The following is a 16,023-nucleotide window of genomic DNA, read 5'->3' as shown; positions in this document are numbered from 1 at the left end:
ATTGATTTAGAGATAAATATAATTTCAGTATTTTTAATGTTGAAAATTAAAAGACATTCAAAATTCTATGATTCGATCAAAATTCTTAAGCTCAGAAAATATTGTACCAATATCAAGAAAAATCTCAGACCCGATCCTCACTAATTTTATTACAATTTTGCAGAATGATAGATCCGTATCTAGAATAAACGTAACCATAATTATAGTCGTGGATAGTCAGACAATTTTAAGAAAAGTGAGAAAACCCTGCTGAAGGAAACTGTTTTCTGTTTAATTCTACGCGCACAGTGCTACAACTATTTTATACAATACTTATTGTATGTTAATTATTATGAACACACTTTTGTCAAGGCAAACGTTCAAAACAATGTAGTTTCCTGAATTACCGATCATAGAGAGCGCCACAGAACCAATGATTTTTTTACATGATTGGTACTTCAGATCTTAAAATACCACCTATACGAGTAAACCTTTCACACAAAGTATTCTTTCGGCCCATTTTTTTAGACCACTACAGCCTATCACTAGAGCCCCATTACGGTTTTCGTGTCACTCGCAACATGACCAACAGGTTATGCAAATGAACACAAGAGGAACTCAGAAAGAAAATGAAACTACATTCTTAGTATTTTTTAACGGAATAAAAGCTGTACCGTCCAGAATAGAGCATCAATCGATTAATTACATTGGAGTAATCAATTGATTAAAATTATTTAAAGATTTCAAGATTATTAAAATACGTAAGGATGTACCTTATTGATAAATATGGCGTCACCTCCCATGCTCGCCACCAGAGGAGTCCCGCTCTCACAAGCACTCGACCAAACTCTCCGTTAAACACGCTGTGCCTTCTTCTCAAGGAAGAATGGTACTACCAGTGTTAGACTTGAGGCATTCTATATGTCGCAACTCTACAAAAAAAACGTGATCAATGACTATACGCAACGCTACATCAAAAGTAAACGCGAGGAATATAACCGATCGCAACTCTAAAAGTAATCAAAATCGGTTCATTGTAATTGCAACGCGATAATATCTACATGTCGCAACACTAATGCAATCCGAAATAAATTCATACACGCAACACTAACCTGAAAAAGAACGCGAAAAGTTTTCATCATTCGCAACTCTAAAGTTATCTATAAAACTAATTATTTGCAAAGATAACTATGCACGCAATGCGAATAATTTGTACTTCGTAACGCTAATAGCAAACCGGGATTAATTTTTATTCGCAACACTACTCTGAAAGCAAACGCGAAAATACTCATCGTTCGCAACGCTAAAAGTAATCGCGATAAATTCAAATTATGCGCAACGCTATTTTTAAAACAAACGCGATAATTTGCGTTCCGCAACGCTAACGTAAACCGCGATCTGCCCTAAAATACTGGCTGTTGATCTGAAAAACTACAAATACTACAAATACAGGCGAATGTAGTGACACAGTAGGAACATGGAATGGCTCTCCATCCTCATCGGAAGATGAAGATGAATAGCCATTTGTTGCAGCCCACTCTTGAAACAATTTGTCAGGGCCTCTTCGACTCCATCGAGTCTCTTCTTTCTTCGGCGGTCCTGCCAAAGCCTGAAACTTAAGCCTAGGCTCGAGACTCCGTGCAATACGTTGTCGGAACAAGTGTGGAGAAACTCGAGCGGGACGAGCGTTTCGGGGAACCTACCGCGAACGAACGCGACCGCGAAGAGCGACTGTAAAGCCGCGCGATTCCAAGAACCGAAAGTAAAACCAAAACAAACGGTACAATCCGTTTGGATCGGCTAACGTTTCGATTCTCCAAATCGAACTATAGGTACAGGACCTGTGGCAGTCCTGCCCTGACCCTACCTACTTACATCTAACACACATACCAGAAAGGAAGTTACCTACCTACCTAACCCTATATTTAAAAAATTCCAAAACTCATTCTCGCAAACATATGCTCCACGGTTCTCACACATAATGTCCGGGCGCAAAAGCCTACACTAGAGAGGACACCCCGGGGCTCCTCCGACACCCGAACATTCCACACAACATTCACACTCTAATGTTTACGTACCAATACCTGAAATCAACCAACAAAGGCTAGTGATCATTGCGTATTTCAAGTAACTTTCAAATAATAGAAGCCTTGATAAAATGATTTTCCACATTCTGTTGTTTAAAATCAAGAAATTAATTGTATTTACGTTTCATTAAATATTTTATATTATTATTGCAATTCCGCAGCCTAACCACACACACACACACATGTGAAATTGCGTCGCGCACGATACACTAGCGCAATGTCAGTCGCAAATAGATATTATTAGGAATTTTTAGAAATTAAGTCATCGTGCTCGTTGCCTTCGCTCACACAAGTAGCACCTGGGCACTTGGGTGGGTTTAGGCATCGAACACGGAATGGTATCCTGAAAATCCTGAACTACAATAAATGATTATAATAAATGCTAGCGGATAACGAAATAGTATTTATATATTCTTTCTTATTTTATTTCTTTTACTGGACTTTATATTACTGATAAATAAAGAGGAAAATTTTAATATACAATAATAATGAAAAATATTATTAGCAAAGACAATTATTCTGATTAAAATTGAATTTTTTAAGACGAAAGGCTTTACAATAAAATAATTTACTTTGAAAATGTAAGGAAAAATTATTCAAGCAAACTGATTAAAATATTTAACCCTTGAGCAATTCTGTTGTCAAAGCGTACTTTTTAAAGATGAAACTAGTACATAATGCATGTTACTTTGACTCAAGAATTTACCCATCGCGAAACGTCTTTTTGTACATGAATTGTAACATCAAATTATTGAATAAGAAAAGACTTTGATGCCTTCGATATTAAGTCATCAAATTATATTTTTATATGAAGCACGAACAATATAAAAAACAATCAATATTACAAGTCAAAGAATTTATTTTTATTTTCTGACAAATTTCACGTTATATTAACAATCGCGGAACACAAAAAGACCCTAGCCTGATCTATGAAATAAAACAATATACATATGTTCCTATTCACGGGTATAAAAAATACCCGTGGTCACTACTCGCCAAAAATACTACGTATACAACCGGGCACCCGTGTTGTTTCGGACCTTTCGCCCTACAACATGATTGGGGACCGGAGGGACAAAAATCACATGCGACTCACCAATCGTTGACTACGACGACGATGACGCTGCCCAGTGAGGTACATCAGCCCAAGTTATCTGCATGGTCCTGCTGCTGGCCTACAGGATGTAAGGATAGAATCCATGGTCTGTAAAGCACAAGAAAACAATTAATGTAAAAGATACTACGTTCAAAACTAATCACAGGTCTCTGATAATTTAAAAAATTTTTAATCCATACCAAAATTTGAAAATATTATTTTTTTCTAAAGGTGCATAGAATAAAATAGGATGATACTTACATTTTCTATTCGTAGACTTTCGCTCAATATACATATGATGCTGTGATTCTAACACCGGCGTCGAGTGATTTTAATTTTTAAGGGAAAAATGAAAATGAAATATTAAGAAAATGATAAACTAACACGACCGAAAATCAAAGTCGGCGAACAAGAGGCTCTACTGTCGCGATTTAGAAAGCAAAGAACCACGATGCTCTGGAAAAAATATAAAAATGCGCAATATACACTGAATCGACCTTCGCGTGTGCTTAAAGTATAAACGAAACTCTACTCGAAGCAACTGTGCTTCGAAAAACAATCAACTAATCTACGCAACAAACACTGACTCTACCGACCGCATTGCGCGCGGTCACTAAAATTTCTGAAAAAAAATACTGAAATAAGAAATAAGAAATAATTAAGTAATCACGCAGACCTGACTATTTATATACTTAGCATTAAATTTGACCCATAAAAAGACAAAAATATGTAAACATATATAGGTACAAACTCACTTGTTGTAGCAAAGTTGATTTTCCCAATATTCTATTTCGCGTTCCTTCCATTAGCGATTGTCAATCATAATGGCGTCAATTGCATGTCGATAGCATCCCTTCCAGTCGAACTCGACAATCAAAATCTGTAACAGCAATAAAACACGTATTACGATTCAATACGTTAAAACAAATGTACCTATAACTTAATTAAACATCGACTGGACCCGAAATATGGTCCATGAATTGTTAATTATGTTTTACAGACACCATAATTGTCAACGATTATGTATGGGAAAAGCACGTACGAAACAGATTAAACATTTTTCGCGATTCCGATTAACTTGAACATCAGAAACGTGTTAACATTAAATGAAAGCACTACCACACAATAAAGGAAAGCACTACGAGCGATTTGGAACATTAAAATGACAATAATTAAAAATTACGTATCTGATTAGACGCGAAGCCTGTCACTGCATCTCATCACACGAGATTCCAGAGGACGAATGGCGGACAGGAACGGTCGTGTCTCCCGCGCGGGGCAATGGGTGGGGAGAGGGGTAAGATGGTCACGTTATCCAACGTCACGACTCTCGAATCTCGAATAACTGAAAATAAACAAAGTAAATAAATATAATAAATACAAAATGATATCAGACTAACAATTAATTAATGATTTATTGTCTTTATATCCTCGTGACGTCACAATGAGTAACAGCCAATCACAGCCGTTGTTTCAACATGGAAAATCGATCTGTTAATCGACATATGTAACTAGATCGATTGAAATACATTAATTGTCACTATTTTAATCAATGCTCTATATACAAATTTTGTGAGTGCAACAAAAATAAGCAAATAATATATGTAAAATTTAGAAAGGCATTAATTTTTCACGTTGTTTTTCCTTTGCGTCATAGGACTCTGACTCCCACTAAATACTCTCGTAATTTATTACTTGTCTATATCAATCTCTTTTGTATTCTACAGTATTTTGTAAAACTAATTTTATTCTCACTGTTGCTAGCATTCCCTGCAAACCAGGATCAGTTATCTGATACGTTTGTTGTTTTTTCAACGCTCGGTTAGGTTCTGTTTATATTCGCGCACGCCGGCCGCTCGACTTAACCTTGCAGCTGGGCTCAGAAATTCCTTGCCGTGTGACTCGGAAAAAAAGTTGCTTTACACATCTCCACTATGCATTGTCTGTGCCCTTAAATCGTGTGATACGAAAAAATGTTCGTCTGGGACATCTACTCCACACTTCGTTTATGGCTGTACTACCAACTTCTTACCATAAATCAAGCCCAATGTTATCGACGCAGAAGCAAGATAGATATTTATGTAAATCTAGTGAAAACTGAAGTAAATAATTTTCGAAAATATACTATACACGAAAGGAACATTCATATGAAAAACTGATTGCAATTTAGATCAAAAGTTAATATTTCCACGTAATATTTTTCTATGGTTATAATAAATATATTTCAATCGATCTAGTTACATGTGTCGATTAACAGATCGATATTCCATGTTGAAACAGCGGCTGTGATTGGCTGTTACTCATTGTGACGTCACGAGGATATAAAGACAATAAATCATTAATTAATTGTAAGTCATAATATCAATATATATAAATCAAGCCCAATGTTATCGACGCAGAAGCAAGATAGATATTTATGTAAATCTAGTGAAAACTGAAGTAAATAATTTTCGAAAATATACTATACACGAAAGGAACATTCATATGAAAAACTGATTGCAATTTAGATCAAAAGTTAATATTTCCACGTAATATTTTTCTATGGTTATAATAAATATATTTCAATCGATCTAGTTACATATGTCGATTAACAGATCGATTTTCCATGTTGAAACAACGGCTGTGATTGGCTGTTACTCATTGTGACGTCACGAGGATATAAAGACAATAAATCATTAATTAATTGTTAGTCTGATATCATTTTGTATTTATTATATTTATTTACTTTGTTTATTTTCAGTTATTCGAGATTCGAGAGTCGAGACGTTGGATAACGTGACCATCTTACCCCTCTCCCCACCCATTGCCCCGCGCGGGAGACACGACCGTTCCTGTCCGCCATTCGTCCTCTGGAATCTCGTGTGATGAGATGCAGTGACAGGCTTCGCGTCTAATCAGATACGTAATTTTTAATTATTGTCATTTTAATGTTCCAAATCGCTCGTAGTGCTTTCCTTTATTGTGTGGTAGTGCTTTCATTTAATGTTAACACGTTTCTGATGTTCAAGTTAATCGGAATCGCGAAAAATGTTTAATCTGTTTCGTACGTGCTTTTCCCATACATAATCGTTGACAATTATGGTGTCTGTAAAACATAATTAACAATTCATGGACCATATTTCGGGTCCAGTCGATGTTTAATTAAGTTATAGGTACATTTGTTTTAACGTATTGAATCGTAATACGTGTTTTATTGCTGTTACAGATTTTGATTGTCGAGTTCGACTGGAAGGGATGCTATCGACATGCAATTGACGCCATTATGATTGACAATCGCTAATGGAAGGAACGCGAAATAGAATATTGGGAAAATCAACTTTGCTACAACAAGTGAGTTTGTACCTATATATGTTTACATATTTTTGTCTTTTTATGGGTCAAATTTAATGCTAAGTATATAAATAGTCAGGTCTGCGTGATTACTTAATTATTTCTTATTTCTTATTTCAGTATTTTTTTTCAGAAATTTTAGTGACCGCGCGCAATGCGGTCGGTAGAGTCAGTGTTTGTTGCGTAGATTAGTTGATTGTTTTTCGAAGCACAGTTGCTTCGAGTAGAGTTTCGTTTATACTTTAAGCACACGCGAAGGTCGATTCAGTGTATATTGCGCATTTTTATATTTTTTCCAGAGCATCGTGGCTCTTTGCTTTCTAAATCGCGACAGTAGAGCCTCTTGTTCGCCGACTTTGATTTTCGGTCGTGTTAGTTTATCATTTTCTTAATATTTCATTTTCATTTTTCCCTTAAAAATTAAAATCACTCGACGCCGGTGTTAGAATCACAGCATCATATGTATATTGAGCGAAAGTCTACGAATAGAAAATGTAAGTATCATCCTATTTTATTCTATGCACCTTTAGAAAAAAATAATATTTTCAAATTTTGGTATGGATTAAAAATTTTTTAAATTATCAGAGACCTGTGATTAGTTTTGAACGTAGTATCTTTTACATTAATTGTTTTCTTGTGCTTTACAGACCATGGATTCTATCCTTACATCCTGTAGGCCAGCAGCAGGACCATGCAGATAACTTGGGCTGATGTACCTCACTGGGCAGCGTCATCGTCGTCGTAGTCAACGATTGGTGAGTCGCATGTGATTTTTGTCCCTCCGGTCCCCAATCATGTTGTAGGGCGAAAGGTCCGAAACAACACGGGTGCCCGGTTGTATACGTAGTATTTTTGGCGAGTAGTGACCACGGGTATTTTTTATACCCGTGAATAGGAACATATGTATATTGTTTTATTTCATAGATCAGGCTAGGGTCTTTTTGTGTTCCGCGATTGTTAATATAACGTGAAATTTGTCAGAAAATAAAAATAAATTCTTTGACTTGTAATATTGATTGTTTTTTATATTGTTCGTGCTTCATATAAAAATATAATTTGATGACTTAATATCGAAGGCATCAAAGTCTTTTCTTATTCAATAATTTGATGTTACAATTCATGTACAAAAAGACGTTTCGCGATGGGTAAATTCTTGAGTCAAAGTAACATGCATTATGTACTAGTTTCATCTTTAAAAAGTACGCTTTGACAACAGAATTGCTCAAGGGTTAAATATTTTAATCAGTTTGCTTGAATAATTTTTCCTTACATTTTCAAAGTAAATTATTTTATTGTAAAGCCTTTCGTCTTAAAAAATTCAATTTTAATCAGAATAATTTCCTTTGCTAATAATATTTTTCATTATTATTGTATATTAAAATTTTCCTCTTTATTTATCAGTAATATAAAGTCCAGTAAAAGAAATAAAATAAGAAAGAATATATAAATACTATTTCGTTATCCGCTAGCATTTATTATAATCATTTATTGTAGTTCAGGATTTTCAGGATACCATTCCGTGTTCGTTGCCTAAACCCACCCAAGTGCCCAGGTGCTACTTGAGTGAGCGAAGGCAACGAGCACGATGACTTAATTTCTAAAAATTCCTAATAATATCTATTTGCGACTGACATTGCGCTAGTGTATCGTGCGCGACGCAATTTCACATGTGTGTGTGTGTGTGTGTGTGGTTAGGCTGCGGAATTGCGTCGTTTTAAAACTTTAATATAATTTACAAATAGAATTCTATTTCATCTTGTCCATACTTTTTGCATGCTCGAAGACAATAATATAAAATATTTAATGAAACGTAAATACAACTAATTTCTTGATTTTAAACAACAGAATGTGGAAAATCATTTTATCAAGGCTTCTATTATTTGAAAGTTACTTGAAATACGCAATGATCACTAGCCTTTGTTGGTTGATTTCAGGTATTGGTACGTAAACATTAGAGTGTGAATGTTGTGTGGAATGTTCGGGTGTCGGAGGAGCCCCGGGGTGTCCTCTCTAGTGTAGGCTTTTGCGCCCGGACATTATGTGTGAGAACCGTGGAGCGTATGTTTGCGAGAATGAGTTTTGGAATTTTTTAAATATAGGGTTAGGTAGGTAGGTAACTTCCTTTCTGGTATGTGTGTTAGATGTAAGTAGGTAGGGTCAGGGCAGGACTGCCACAGGTCCTGTACCTATAGTTCGATTTGGAGAATCGAAACGTTAGCCGATCCAAACGGATTGTACCGTTTGTTTTGGTTTTACTTTCGGTTCTTGGAATCGCGCGGCTTTACAGTCGCTCTTCGCGGTCGCGTTCGTTCGCGGTAGGTTCCCCGAAACGCTCGTCCCGCTCGAGTTTCTCCACACTTGTTCCGACAACGTATTGCACGGAGTCTCGAGCCTAGGCTTAAGTTTCAGGCTTTGGCAGGACCGCCGAAGAAAGAAGAGACTCGATGGAGTCGAAGAGGCCCTGACAAATTGTTTCAAGAGTGGGCTGCAACAAATGGCTATTCATCTTCATTTTCCGATGAGGATGGAGAGTCATTCCATGTTCCTACTGTGTCACTACATTCGCCTGTATTTGTAGTATTTGTAGTTTTTCAGATCAACAGCCAGTATTTTAGGGCAGATCGCGGTTTACGTTAGCGTTGCGGAACGCAAATTATCGCGTTTGTTTTAAAAATAGCGTTGCGCATAATTTGAATTTATCGCGATTACTTTTAGCGTTGCGAACGATGAGTATTTTCGCGTTTGCTTTCAGAGTAGTGTTGCGAATAAAAATTAATCCCGGTTTGCTATTAGCGTTACGAAGTACAAATTATTCGCGTTGCGTGCATAGTTATTTTTGCAAATAATTAGTTTTATAGATAACTTTAGAGTTGCGAATGATGAAAACTTTTCGCGTTCTTTTTCAGGGTAGTGTTGCGTGTATGAATTTATTTCGGATTGCATTAGTGTTGCGACATGTAGATATTATCGCGTTGCAATTACAATGAACCGATTTTGATTACTTTTAGAGTTGCGATCGGTTATATTCCTCGCGTTTACTTTTGATGTAGCGTTGCGTATAGTCACTAATCACGTTTTTTTTGTAGAGTTGCGACATATAGAATGCCTCAAGTCTAACACTGGTAGTACCATTCTTCCTTGAGAAGAAGGCACAGCGTGTTTACATCCTCAATCAAGAGTGCAAAACTGCCTAATGTATTACAATTTAAAATAAAAAATAAAGTACGTACGGTGTACTTCTAACCCAGACCTAACCCAGGCCCTGCCTTCGCCGACTGGATATTGGGATGTTGGTCGAAGATTTAAATAATCTTTAAATAATCCGCATCGATTGATTATCCCAATGAAATTAATCGATTGATGCCCAATTTTTGACCGTACAGCTTTTATTCTGTTAAAAAAATATTAAAATTTCTGTAATTTCATTTTCTGTTTCACTTCTTCTTGTGTTCATTTCTAAATTTGTTGGTAATGTTGCGAGTGACCTGAAAATGGTAATGAGGTTTCGAGACCCCATAACAAGACATTGGGTGAAAGACCTACTCGTATACCTCGTCTTTGACAATACTCTAGAATCTTTGATGAATCAATGAGAATCAAAAATAATCTAGCGAAGAAGCACTGTATTTATGATGACCTATGCAAAGCGGATCGCAGCCAATTTGCTAATATTATTTAGTTTTTAATTAATAATTGCATTACCCAGCTAAGAGTATTACGATTATTAATTAAACGCTAAATAATATTACCCAGGTCTCACCACGTGGAGGTTGCTGCGATTGGAGACCCGAAGGGAGATAGATGTAATCCAAGTTCGATCTCCCTTTTACATCCTTAGAAACTAGATTAGTCATGCCAAGTAATTATTTTGTTTAAAAGAGAGACGAAGCTAAATCGGGGGTGACGCGACGCGATACGACGCGTTGCACCATGCAATAGTGCAAGGAACGAGAGACGTGAACCGAATAGCGTGGTCAAAAGGGTCAGCTCGTTGCCTCTTGGTAAGTCCGATCGAAGGGGAAGGGAATCGACGCACCCAACACAGGTTCCCCATTTCCCCCAAGCATCCTGTTGGGAGCCAACTGGACCCAACTCGGGATGTTTAACAGAGAGAGGGATCCTGAGTCGGGGCTACCGTAGACAGGAACAGTCCCTGATCCCCTCTGCGGCCAAAATACCCTTTCCCTTGGATCGTCTCACTAGAGGACGGCAACTGACCCTTCGGACCATCTAATCGGTCGATCACTTGCTTTCTACATGGAAGCAGTGGTGATCGGAGGGGACGGGAGACAAGTGAAAAAGAAGCTACTTGTTACATAATTACATGGCAGGACACGCGGCTACACTAAAGACTTAAGTCTAAATTAGTGGTACCAAGCAATTATTTTGTTTAAAAATGGATGAAGCTAAATTGTTGGAGACGCGACGCGACACGATGCTGAACCGTGCAGCAGATCTTCGGATCGAATCGACACTGCCCTTGGTAGATTGATTTCTATTTCTAAAAATCGATCTATCATGGGCAGGCAACTAGATCTTCCGGACAAACTGGACGGTCGATCACATATTTCGTTCGACGAAACAGTGGTGATCGAAGCAAGAAACGAGAGAACGAGTCGAGAGAAGCTACTTGTTAAATAATTACTTGGCAATATTGGGAGACGCATACAATAGGGACTTAAAATTAACGTCGAAGCTCAAGACTAGTCAAGTTGAAACTAAAATTCGGACGATAGAAGGAAACAAAGTTCCTTGGATGTTAGTTGTACCAAGCAATTATGTGGTTAAAAAGAGGGATGAAGCTAAATCGTGGGATACGCGACGCGACGCGACGCTGAACCGTACAGCGGATCCGAGGATCGAACCTACTGCCCTTGCTAACTCGATCTCAACAAGAAAACAGAGAACTGCAACTCCGAATCGAGGTCTCCATTTCTCCAACGCAACCCGCCGGAAGCCCGAAGGACCCGACTTAGGCTGTCTGACAAAGAGAGAGTACCTGAGACAGAGTCGACTTCCGCTGGAAGGTATGCGTTTCCGCAGAATACGGAAACTCCACACCTTCCAGCGAAGTGCCGTTTTCCCTCAATCAAGCTTACCAAGGGAAGGCGATTAGATCTTTCGGACCAGATACACGGCCGATCACATGTTTCAATCGATGAAACAGCGGTGACCGAAGCTAGGAACGAGGGAACGAGAAAACGAAAAGCTACTTATTGAATAATTGCTTGGTAAAACGCGAAAATATGTAGAATAAAGAAATCTTCGACGTTAATTTTAAGATTCGCGACGAAGATTAAATCTAATCGACTTAGAATTAAATGTCCATTGGCGGTTGTGGCGTCTTACTTCGATGTCCCTGCGAATAACCTGAAACTAAAATTGATACACATATTAGTGACATACGAAAGGAAATTTAATAAACACCATGCAAACTAGACGAAGCGATGGAATAATTTGTCGTGCTGATGTACCGAAGAGTGAGAATCCATAAGATTATCGATGCTAGACCTACCTAAGGAAATGTACAAAATTTGCATATGTTACAAACAAAGTATTCTACCTATACTTGCGTAACGAGAGTATAATGTCGAAGTAAAATAGCAAATGATTCCAAAAATTGTCCGAAGAACCATACAAATTTCAAAGACGAACAGAAACAAAGATTGAAAATCCAACGCAGAATTGAAAATCCAACGCAGAATTGAAGTAAAATAGCAAATGATTCCAAAAATTGTCCGAAGACCATACAAATTTCAAAGACGAACAGAAACAAAGATTGAAAATCCCACGCAGAATTGAAAATCCAACGATGAAATCAAAGAATGAAAATGTCCAAGAATTAAACAAAATATGTTAGCGAAATAGAACAAGAATAAAAATCTTATTCTAATTAGTGACATCGAAATTCATAAAATAATATACAAACAAAATACATCAAATAATATGCAAACAAAAATGGTACATGATTCAAGACAATTATGCCAATTCAAAAAATAAGGCAGAAGTAGAAATAGAGGAGGAAAACATAATAACCAGACCTAACCCAGACACTAAAACAACGCCGAATTATAACCAAACAAATAAAATAAACTGGTCAATTTTGTGATAATAATACAAATAAGTAAAGTAGACTTACTACTTGTTGAGCATTAGTTACCATTACCAAGGAAGCACCAAAGGTCCAGCAACATAAGAAACGATTCGTAATTTAGCAAAAGCGTTGGACAGTTCCATAACGTTGAATTGATATCAAACAACAAAATAGAAGTGGGGAGAGCAATTTTAAATAGTTCTTACCAGTGGCCATCACGGTCCGTCACTGGTCAGTAGTGGTCAGTAGTGGTCAGTAGTCGGATCTGCACTGGTCAGTAGTGGTCAGTTCTGGTCACTCCTGGTCACTCCTGGTCACTCCTGGTCCCCAGTGGTCAGCGCTCCACGAATGGCCTAGCTTCAGCCCGCGAGACCCGAGTCCCCTGGATGCTCCAGGGGTACTGAAGAACTTGTCCAGCGGTAGTCTTTGAGTAGAGAAGTCGAAGAGTGGGGAGACAGTGTCAACGTGAAGAATTAAGAACCGCTTGGTCTGGAGAACAACCCTATTTCGATTGGTCCCACCTCTTGACCATTTCTAGATCTTCACTGGACCTTCGCTGACCTTGAGTCAACCTCACTGTTGACCATCAGTGACTATAAGTTAGTCATTGTTGATCACCGACTCATTAAAACCATTACGAAGATTAAAGCCTTCTTACGAGGATCCTCTTACAATTTGATGCATGATCTTTTTAACATTTTGTTTCACTTTGGAAGAATATCTCATGTTATAAAACACTCATGATACAACGATAGCGTTCATGGCACTAACAATAGGTCTATTTTTTACCTCGTTTATGTGTAATAGGTATACATGGGTTGGAAAATAAAAATGCCTGGGCAGTTGAGACTCAAAATCGTATGCAGGTTGACACAAATCAGATTTTAGCTGTTTTGAAAGCAAGAAAGAAAGACTTACATTCGCCTTCTTTCTTGAATTCCCGAAGCTGTCTAAAGTAGTACACATGGCTGTGAATTGGTGTGTATAAATGGAGGGGTAAGCTTACTCTGGGCACCGGTCTGCCGTCTGATAACACTATAATGAATCAATTTTTAGATTTATCAAGACACATATGTATAACCTTCGTATCTGTAGTATTACTCATTTTCTATTCATTAATTTTTGTTAATACGTGTCTTTTTGTACATCAGTTCGAACAATTGCCATACCGAGCGAAAAATTCGGAGATGATTTTAGCGTCCTCGTCATTTGAAAAACTATTCACTGAATTAGTGTTGATGGGCAGCAGTTGTAACGTGTGCGTAAATACATGTGAATTGACTATGCAGGCATTGAAATTTATTTCTAAATCTGTTGGTAATGTTGCGAGTGACACGAAAATGGTAATGGGGCTCTAGAGCCCCAGAAAAATGGGCCGAAAAAATACATTGGGTGAAAGGTTTACTCGTATACCTCGTCAATGGTGAAAGGTCTACTCGTATACCTCGTCTGTGACAGAACCAATGATTTTCTACATGGTCGGTACTTCAGTTCTTAAAATACCAATTTCCAATATATGATTTGAATATCTAGTGTATTCTTTACCTCTTCAATAGACAAACTTCCATTGAATTTTACAATATGTCCATCCTTCACGTCATCGATGAACTGAAATATATTTTCGGACATTTCTTTGGGGCTCTAGAGACCCATTATCATTTCGGTGACACCCGCGACATTACCAACAGAGTATAGAAAACGATCATAGCGCTCATGACGGTAGGAAATGAAATCACTAATTCTATCATTTAATTAATTAATTAACGAATGCTATTGAAAATTTAGCAGTCAAAAGAAAGTCGCGATTAATAACCAAAAACAGTCACTACAGGCTACAAAAATTCACAATTGATGAACAGATTTAGAAATGAACACAAGAGGAAGTGAGACAGAAAATGAAATTACAAAATTAGGCATCCATCGATTAATTACATTGGAGTAATCAATCGATTATGATTATTTAAAGATTTGAAGATTATTAAAATACGTAAGGATGCACCTCATTGATAAGTGTGGCGTCACCTCCCATGCTCGCCACCAGAGGGGTCGCGCTCTCACAAGCGCTCAATCGACCCCTCCATTACTATACATATATGCAATCCTCGATCAACTTCGCAGCATGTAGTAGTACAAGGCGGGGTCTGCTACAAAGCCCAGACAAAACCAATGCCACCTTTCCTTTTCTATCCTCGTACGATCTTTCTCGAGTTTCTATCCACAACGAAGCAGCGCCCTACATAATAAGTACACCGCAAATCCCTACCTCTGTTTTGTATTTTAAATTGTAATAACATCATTTATTTAAAAAATAACTCGAAAAAAAACGTATCTGGGGCTCGAAATCAGTGTTATCAGATCCGCGCACCAGAGGCTGCATGTCCTTCCCCATTCCACTTTCGCACACCATGTTCAATCGCGTCTACGTGAGCTTTCTCGTAGAGTTTCGGAGAGTTGAGAAGAACAGACTGATATTCGCTTTTTTTCTCGCTCTTGCATCGCCATCCGTTCGAATCGTCAGTAAACGACAAAGATCGTCGTGACTGACATTCCTTACATTTCTCGAAATCAGACCTGAACGCTTTTTAAAGATTCGTTGACTTTCCACATCAAGTGAACGTGCGGTATAGTATACAGAATGTTTGGCCACCGCTAGAAAAAATTTTAATGGGAGATTCTAGAGGCCAAAACAAGACGAAAATCAAGAATATCAATTTCTTAATTGAGGCTTCGTTGAAAAGTTATTAAAAAATTAAATTGAAAAGTTTCAAATCATTCGCGGAAAAATTATTTTCAGTTGCTGGGATCATTTCGAATCGTAGGTGGACAAATTACCGTTCTACAGGCAAAACTTTGAATGTTAAAAACTTTTTAACGGAGCCACAATCAACAAATTAGTATCCTTGATTTTCGTCTTATTTTGACCTCCAGAATCTCCCATTAAAATTTTTTTCAGGTGTGGCTGAACATGAAAAAGCTGCAATGTTTGAGAAGAGACAATGTTATTTATTCTTTTGTAGCATTTTCATACCGTAAAATTTGTTCCTGTTGCGATTCAAATTTCTAATTACCATATTTATTAGTAACTATTCTTTAATTCTTTTAAATTACAATTCTTCCTGCTTTGCAAAAATATTTTCAGATTCAATCTTGCATGGAAAACAAAGAAAAGCTATCATGATTTCTGTTTGAAAAAGCAGAAGGTTGTTGCACGTCCCATATCGAAGCACGGAGAAGAATTCGAGAAAGTGGAAAAAGAGTATTTGTTGAGAAGCTCGGGTAAGTTACAACGCGATTGCAGAGTGCATTCAACAGAATTAATTGAGATTGTACGCAGAAACACGAGATCGTTCATCGGTAGTCCCTTAAGATCGCAAAGCTTAGTCACAGAAATTGTTTCTCACTCTGTCTTCGGCCACGCTTGCGCCAAAGCAGCTTGT

The 16,023-nt window shown here is 37.5% G+C and overlaps 1 protein-coding gene across 1 annotated transcript in view; it reads right to left on the bottom strand.

Annotated features, from left to right (window-relative positions):
• Nucleotides 1–838, bottom strand: part of Hr3 (nuclear hormone receptor 3 ROR-beta) — a 315,339-nt gene extending 314,501 nt beyond the window's left edge. Inside the window, exon 1 of the mRNA XM_076767480.1 lies at nt 753–838. The gene's annotated coding sequence lies outside the window, so the exon portion shown is untranslated. The remainder of the gene's footprint in view (nt 1–752) is intronic.
• Nucleotides 839–16,023: the final 15,185 nt, after the last annotated feature.

Source organism: Colletes latitarsis, chromosome 6 (genome assembly GCF_051014445.1).
Source record: "Colletes latitarsis isolate SP2378_abdomen chromosome 6, iyColLati1, whole genome shotgun sequence".
Classification (NCBI taxonomy): domain Eukaryota; kingdom Metazoa; phylum Arthropoda; class Insecta; order Hymenoptera; family Colletidae; genus Colletes; species Colletes latitarsis.
The sequence above is the reverse complement of the archived record's forward strand: the minus strand, read 5'-3'. Positions and strand labels throughout refer to the sequence as shown.